This window comes from Lolium rigidum, chromosome 2, assembly GCF_022539505.1.
Source record: "Lolium rigidum isolate FL_2022 chromosome 2, APGP_CSIRO_Lrig_0.1, whole genome shotgun sequence".
NCBI classification, from domain to species: Eukaryota; Viridiplantae; Streptophyta; class Magnoliopsida; order Poales; family Poaceae; genus Lolium; species Lolium rigidum.
The window spans coordinates 108,025,103-108,033,920 of record NC_061509.1 but is presented as its reverse complement, the minus strand read 5'-3'; the positions used below and the strand labels follow the sequence as shown (position 1 = coordinate 108,033,920).

The 8,818-nt window shown below is 46.6% G+C and overlaps 1 long non-coding RNA gene across 1 annotated transcript; it reads left to right on the top strand.

The window, feature by feature from the left end:
- The first annotated feature begins 4,672 nt into the window (after positions 1–4,672).
- Positions 4,673–7,393, top strand: LOC124692211. The gene is made up of 4 exons (XR_006999403.1): positions 4,673–6,622; positions 6,740–6,826; positions 6,971–7,056; positions 7,140–7,393. It is a non-coding gene; the product is annotated as an uncharacterized LOC124692211 (long non-coding RNA).
- Positions 7,394–8,818: the final 1,425 nt, after the last annotated feature.

The window sequence follows — 8,818 nt, the reverse complement described above, 5'->3', positions numbered from 1 at the left end:
TCAACTTTTACCTTTGTTGAATATCATGTGAGTTGCTATGCATGTTCGTCTTGTCTGAAGTAAGGGAGGTTTTCATGATCAAATGGTTTGAGTATGCATACTGTTAGAGAAGAACATTGGGCCGCTAACTAAAGCCATGAATCATGGTGGAAGTTTCAGTTTGGACAATTAATCCTCAATCTCTTATGAGAAAATTAACTGTTGTTGAATGCTTATGCATTAAAGAGGAGTCCATTATCTGTTGTCTATGTTGTCCCGGTATGGGTGTCTAAGTTGAGAATGATCAAAAGCGAGAAATCCAATGCGAACTTTCTCCTTAGACTCTTGTACAGGCGGCATAGAGGTACCCCTTTGTGACACTTGGTTGAAACATATGTTATGCAATGATAATCCGTGTTAATCCAAGCTAATTAGGACAAGGTGCGAGCACTATTGGTATACTATGCATGAGGCTTGCAACTTATAGGATATCTTATACATAACACATATGCTTTATTACTACCGTTGAAAAAATTGTTTCTTGTTTTCAAAATGAAAAGCTCTAGCACAAAAATAGTAATCCATGCTTCCCTCTGCGAAGGGCCCTATCTTCTACTTTATTGTTGAGTCAGTTTACCTAGTTCTTTCTATCCTAGAAGCAAACACTTGTGTAAACTGTGTGCATTGATTCTTACATGTTTACCTATTGCACTTGTTATATTACTTTGTGTTGACAATTATCCATGAGATATACATGTTGAAGTTGAAAGCAACCGCTGAAACTTATATCTTCCTTTGTGTTGTTTCAAATGTTTCTACTAAGAATTTATTGCTTATGAGTTAACTGTTATGCAAGACTTATTGATGCTTGTCTTGAAAGTATTATTCATGAAAAGTCTTTGCTATATGATTCATTTGTTTACTCATTATCTTCATCATTGCTTCGAATCGCTGCATTCATCTCATATGCTTACAATAGTATGATCAAGATTATGATAGCATGTCACTTCGAAATTATCCTTGTTATCGTTTACCTACTCGAGGGCGAGTAGGAACTAATCTTGGGGATGCTTGATACGTCTCAAACGTATCTATAATTTCTTATGTTCCATGCTACTTTTATGATGATACTCACATGTTTTATACACATTATATGTCATTATTATGCAATTTCCGGCACTAACCTATTGACGAGATGCCGAAGAGCCAGTTGTTGTTTTCTGCTGTTTTTGGTTTCAGAAATCCTAGTAAGGAAATATTTTCGGAATTGGACGAAATCAACGCCCAGGGGCCTATTTTTCCACGAAGCTTCCAGAAGTCCGAAGAGGAAACGAAGTGGGGCCACGGGGCGACGACACGCCAGGGCGGCGCGGCCTGGGCCCTGGCCGCGCGGCCCTGTTGTGTGGGTCCCTCGTGACGCCAACTGACCTACCCTTCCGCCTACATATAGTCTTCGTCGCGAAACCCCCGCATCGAGAGCCACGATACGGAAAACCTTCCGGAGACGCAGCCGCCGCCAATCCCATCTCGGGGATTCGAGAGATCGCCTCCGGCACCTCGCCGGAGAGGGGAATCATCTCCCGGAGGTCTCTTCATCGCCATGATCGCCTCCGGATCGATGTGTGAGTAGTTCACCCCTGGACCATGGGTCCATAGCAGTAGCTAGATGGTCGTCTTCTCCTAATTGTGCTATCATGTTCGATCTTGTGAGCTGCCTATCATGATCAAGATCGTTTATTTGTAATCCTACATGTTGTGTTTGTTGGGATCCGATGGATATTGAATACTATGTCAAGTTGATTATCAATCTATCATATATGAGTTGTTTATGTTCTTGCATGCTCTCCGTTGCTAGTAGAGGCTCTGGCCAAGTTGATACTTGTGACTCCAAGAGGGAGTATTTATGCTCGATAGTGGGTTCATGCCTCCATTAAATGCGGGACGAGTGACGGAAAGTTCTAAGGTTGTGGATGTGCTTGTTGCCACTAGGGATAAAACATTGATGCTATGTCTAAGGATATTTGTGTTGATTACATTACGCACCATACTTAATGCAATTGTCTCGTTGCTTGCAACTTAATACCGGAAGGGGTTCGGATGATAACTCGAAAGTGGACTTTTTAGGCATAGATGCATGCTTGGATGGCGGTCTATGTACTTTGTCGTAATGCCCCGATTAAATCTCATAGTACTCATCATGATATATGTATGTGCATTGTTATGCCTTCTTTATTTGTCAATTGCCCAACTGTAATTCGTTCACCCAACATGCTATTTATCTTATGGGAGAGACAACACTAGTGAACTGTGGACCCCGGTCTATTCTTTACATCTAAAATACAATCTACTGCAATACTTGTTCTTTACTGTTCTTTGCAAACAATCATCTTCCACACAATACGGTTAATCCTTTGTTCACAGCAAGCCGGTGAGATTGACAACCTCACTGTTACGTTGGGGCAAAGTACTTTGGTTGTGTTGTGCAGGTTCCACGTTGGCGCCGGAATCCCTGGTGTTGCGCCGCACTACACTCCGCCACCAACAACCTTCAACGTGCTTCTTGGCTCCTACTGGTTCGATAAACCTTGGTTTCTTTCTGAGGGAAAACTTACTGCTGTGCACATCACACCTTCCTCTTGGGGTTCCCAACGGACGTGTGTCTCACGCGCATCACTTGTCTAGAATTATCTGGGCGCTTTCGCGTTGTTACAATGAGTTGTGGTTGTGCCTCTAGGGCTCCCAGGATCCGGCTTATAAAGGCGCTCAGATCTAGGGTTTACATGGAGAGTCCTAGCTGGAATAAAAGTTGCCTAACTATGGTACATTATCTTGCCGTGTACGTCAAGGATCCGCCTTCCCTTACATATCGTACCGAATCCGGCGACCCCTAACGGGCCAGGCCGGATCCGACTCCCAGCGTCGGTTTGGTGGATCCGGCTCCTTGTTCCTGGGCTGGACATCTTCCATCTTGATCAATAGCAACTGGGCCGCCCGATGCGTCTCATGCCACAATCACCGTCTATGGGCCACCCGGGCATGCCAGATCTAGGCACTGCGATGGTACACCCATGAACTATACCCACAACAGGAGGCTAGCGGGGGCGCAGGCGCGCCACATGTTGGCGGAAACGACGCGTAAGAGAAGCCGCGGGAAACGCCTGCATGTTGTGGACCCGCCCCATCAGCGTCGGCGGAGTCGTCTTCCTCATCGCCTTCCACGTCGAGTCGCGTCGGCGTTAATGCGCCTGCCCATCTTTAGCGTCGCCTACTCGCCTTCAGCGGCGGTCAAAGCCTGCTCGCCTGCTCGCCTTCCGTGTCGAGTCGCGCTGGCGTTAATGCGCCTGCTCGTGTTCAGCGCCGCTTGCTCGTCTTCAGCGGCGGGGTTAATGCCTGCCAACGGGCTTCCTCGGCGCTATATAAACCGCCACGCGCCTCCCTCGCCGCGCATTCCACCTCCCCTCTCCTCCAAACTTCCACCGCGTCGTCCTCCAGCGCCCCCTAGCCATGGACCACCAAGACCAAGAGAGAGCAAGTGCCGCCGCCAACGGCTTCGGCCACTGGTCCCTGCACGTCACTAATGCGCGCGCCCTCTAGGACGCGCGTACTGCATTCCGCTGGACATGCGCTGTCCGGGGGGGAGGGTGTGCACTCAGCCGCGGCGGCCTCCCGGCCCCCCCTGTGCCGACGGGGACTGATCGAAACGTCGCCATCTACGACCAATTCTAGGATCACCTCACGATGGAGGAGCGGAACGATCCTCAGTGGTCACCGGACAACGACGACGCGTGGACGGTCTTCTTCGTCCGGCAGCGCGTCGATCGCCTCGCCGCCTACGACGGCAACGATGACCCGTCGTCCAACTAGAACATCAGTGGACGGCGGCGGTGGTGGAGCGCGCCCGGGAGGACCCTCGCGTGGGTCCTTCGTTACATCGCCAACGGGAACAACCCGTCGCTGCAGATGCCACCACGACACTTGCAGTTGGCGGCGCCGTGAGGCAACGGCTGCCAGTGGGCGATGTGGCGCTAGTCCACCTCCTCGTCGCGCTCCTCCTTCTCCTCCTCGTGCGGGTCCTCGTCCAGGTACTCGCCTTACAACACACCGTCGCCAAGGTTCCTGGCGACGGTGAAGGACGTGCCGGTGGAGGCTGCTCCCTCTTGCAGGCGCCGCCACCGCGATCACGGCGGCGCCCTCGCCATCCGCGATCCATCTCCGCTGCGCTAGCGCGAGTGCGCCACCGTCGGAATACAAGGCGGCGACGTCCATCGTCAAGGCGGACAACGACCCGGAGGAGTTCCCTGGGCTGTGCCAAGCCCAGCTGGAATACTTCGCGGCGACGGACGAGTTCGCCTAGGCGTGGAGCGCGGCAGACTACCGACGCGAGGAGGAGGAGCGCCGTCGTCGCTTCGGCATCGTCATCAACCTCGACAACGACGACGAGGCTGGCCCATCTAGCAGGTCGCGCGGGAGGCGCGACGACGCTGACTAGGTCTGCATTAGCTACCTCCCGCAACCGAAGGAGGAGGAGCCCGACGACGACGAGGACTACACGGCGGCGATGTACCTCCACCTAGGGCTAGGCCGCAACGGCGGCGGTTGCTAGTTTTTTTTAATCTATGTTTTTAAATTTGTACCAATATCGGCCTCGTTAGGATCTCACCGCTGTCCTTAACAGGAAGAGAGAACGGAGGGTGATTAGTAATTCAAAGAACGAACCGAGCCGATCTAATCACTGCCCTTATCCAAAACCAAACCGAGTTCTACTCGTGCTCGGATTCAAACCCATCAAACCGACCTAATCACTGTCGTTAAAGCCAGCAAAGCACCCATCTCGCCGCTCTTTCCCATCTCGCGAGCAATCTCGAATTCTCGATCTCGACCCTCCCCAACCCTAGATTCCCCGATCTCGCGCGAAACCCTAGTTTTCGCCATCTCGCGCGCAACCCTAGCTTTCCATCCTCTGCCATGGCCTCAATCGAGCCCATGGCCCCGCGCGCGAACACCACCTGGTATCTCGTCGACGACGACGACTTTGTCGAGGTCGCGAGGCGGCGGGACGCCGTCGCCAAGAGGGCCCGGGACGAGGACCTTCGCGAGGAGGCTGACGCCCGTGGATGGTCCTCCGCGATCCCCGACCGCAGCCTCCCCCTGCGCCGCCGCCGCGGTTCGGTTTCGCCCCCTTTCGCTCGCGCCACCACCTCCGTGGCTGTCGCCGAGGAGCAGATCTGCTCCCGTGAAGTGGCGTCCTCGACCATGCTCCACAGCGAAACTGAAGCCCAGGGTATCGCCACGGTTTGTGCCGAAACTTATTTCCTGACCGTCCTGTAATGGAGGGTCGACTGCAATTTTGTGTTTAACCCTAAGATCTGTGGGCGATTAGGCTCCCTATTTAGTACATGTTCTGGATGATTAGTCTCCCTACCTGTGCACGATTTGGCTCTATGCTTAGTACATGTCGACGAGTAGTCTCTCTACTTAGTACCTGTGGACGATTAGGGTTGCTGGTTAGTCCTATATCTGCCACATAGGAATTGGGATTTGAAAGGGAGTTTTTTTAGAGCCTTAATTGTTAAAAAATTGGATATTGATAAAAAAAAATTGGACAAAAAACTCAAAAAAAGGACAAAAAACTTGGACATTGCATTTTCCATATATCTTGAAAGTACTTTGCTAACTTGAACTATAGCCAAGCTAGAAGGATTGTTGGATTGAACTTCACTTGTCAAAAGTTATGTTCTTTCCAAACTGGTGGTCTATTTTCAACGTATGCTTTTAGCTTAAGTTTAGTTCGTATATAGCATCTAGTAACATGAATATGAAATCGTTAACTAATTAATAAATGGATATGAGTTTTCTTCACTTCTCAGCAGTTTTTATGGGCTTAAATTCAGGCTTTGACCATGTCTCTCCATTAGGCAATTGTTTGAATGCTGAAAATACATGGTTACTGCTTGTTGAAGCCAGGTGCGATTGTTAATAGTTGAACAAAATATACCTGAACAATTTAAGTATGCTGTAGCAGTTCTCAACTTATGTTCACCTGCAAGTAAGAAGTTTGGTCTTTTTTTGCTGAAGCCAGGTGCGATAGTTAATAGTTGAACAAAATATACCTGAATAACTGCTTTTGTTGCTTTGTGGCGGTCTTTCCGCTGAAAATGATATTCTGTGTGCGTGCTTAATCACTGTTTATCTTTACATTTGGCACTCGATATACAATTTTAGAATTATGTAAATTTTGCTGTTCTGCCAAGTTCATTTGTTCTGTCTGGATTTTGTGAATGATTCTCATTTCTTGGGAACAAAGTTACATTGCTCTGCTCCAAATCTTTAAGTTGTTTATCTTAATTGATTGGTCTGATTGTATTCTTTGCAGGATCATGTAAGTATGCATTCTTTAAGACACTCTGTCTACTCCATCCTGTCTCGCAGCTTATTTTGTTACTTTGTAGCAGTCATTCTGTGGAAATGCATATTTGATGCTTCTGCCAATCCCTGTTTATCTTCATGTTTGGCTCTCATTTACGATGTTCTCTTTAATTACTCAATTATATCTGCTATGGCAAGTTTGTGCGTTATGGTTGGGTGATGTGTATGATTCTCAGTTTTTTCACTATTAAAAGGGAGAAGCTGAGACCCCAAGAAGGTTAGTGCTGCTTTTTACTCCAATTCTTCAATTTATGTACTTCCTCCTGATCGAAATAATTGTCCAAAAATGGTACCGTAATTATGTAATTGGTTGCTATGTTTGTCTTCTTTGCAGGATCATGCAGTGCTCTTCTGTGTGCTAATGCTTTGAGACACCCTGTTTACTCCAACCCTGTCGTAGTACCATTTGTTTGAAGATGCGGTATATTGATTATATTCTGTCTTTTTCGTCGGTGTGCTTTCATAAATTCAAAACTCATGCTGATTTAGGTCTCTGAAATCGCAAAGCCCATATAATTACTTAATCTACTCTACTAACTCCTATAAATTTACATTTTCCTTTCAGTTAGTTACCAAACATGGTGATCGGCTTTTGGTACAGAAGCCATTGAAGATTGATCGTGGCTTCAGAGGAATTCTCCAAGTTGCAAGGTGAGAAGTCAACCAATGTTTTTCCAGATGCAGTTGAAATGCTTGTCTTTCTCACATTTTCATGTGTGTTCAACACTTATCAGAGATTGGACACAAAGGAGGAGCCAGTTCAAGAGTTGCGGCTGCACCTCCATGATAAGACCATAGGAGGCCAATCTGGCCTGTGCCGAGGCAAGACTGTGGGCGGACGCGGGGGCCTGTGGCCTTCGCCAACTACTCCCCTAGATTAGGTCTTTTTGGGTCGAGTTGTATGGCGTGGTGTTTGTCCTTCTATGGACTTGTACGTATAACCTTCTTTTTCTGTCAATGCATCAAAATGCAAGGCTTTTCTGTGTTTCGTTATCCCCTCCCTCCTATCCATATGTGTACCTACATCTACGACTTATCTGTGTACCTATGCGTACAAGGCCGTGTGATGGGGAAACGAGTTTGTTGATGACTGGTCCCTTTGATGCCTGGTCGACCCGGCTGCTTACTGCCCTTCACACTAGCCATCCCTGCCGTTTTCTTGATTACAAGGTATTGTTCTTCATACATAGTCTGTATTGTTACCTTGCAGCTGTTTTGCCTCCAATGTACTATGGTTGTTCATATTAGGCTGTTCCTTGATCGTTTGATTTATGGATGCTGAATGTGCTCCCGGTTGCCTCTGTCACGCCTCTCCTTGCTATGCCATAGGCAAATGTCTGGTGAGTTTTCTCCTGATGAACTTGCCTTGCCACGCCATACCCGAACATATGGTCAGTTTTCTCCTACCGAACTTGCGGAACTTAACTCTCAGCTGAAGGAACTGAACAGCAAAAACAGATTTTCCTAAAGACCTAAACAAGATGTAAAATTTATCTTTTGAAGAAATCATTGTAAACGGTTGCAGTGCCTAATGATAAAATTTCAAATGGATCAAATTATTGTTCTTATTGTACCCTCCAAATGTTCGGTTTTTGAGAGAGTGACTTCTTATGTCTGATTAAAGTTGATTTGTCATAGCTAGATGTAAAGATAGATTATAGATAGTTATACATGTGCATACCTCTGAAACAGAAACATAATTGGTTTCTACTTCTGCTATCTTGGAGCATACTTTTCGAACTATTACTATTCAAATTGATTTTTTTACTTATATGCTTCATTGTGTAAAGTCTCCGCCAAAGAAAATATTAAACTGAACCATGTTCGGTGCAAGATAGAAGACTCTCTATATACATACCAGTTGTCCAGTAACTGACCTGTAGCTGGCTAACTAAGCAATTTCATATTTTTATTTCTCTAACCAGATTCTGTTAGCTTATTAGTATGAAAGTTTACATTTGTAATTTCCCTGGTCATACTACTATTTAATTTCATCATATTATGACCGGGAATTTTCTGTAGCTCCCAATAGAGCTTCATCCCAAGATACTATAATTGTTCCTGAGCTTTCAAGTATCTTGTGATTTTTTTCTTGAATTGCATGGGACTCATGTCACAATTATGTTTCCTTTCTCAACTATTGAGCTATATATGCACGGCAGTAGTGAACCCTTTGTAAGTGTCAGTATAAACTCTTTTGATGTTGTAACCAGAGAAAATATTGTATTGCGGGGAAAGACAAAATCAAAGCCTACTTGATTTGGTGATTTGGTTCAGCAGGCTGGGCTGTGAAAACCAGCAATACTATCACGTCTGATTGAAAAAGAAAATCATGGATTGAAAATATGTTTGGTGCCTTGACTAATCATCTGATTAGTCAAGGCGCCAAACATATTTTCAAGAAGGAATTCAG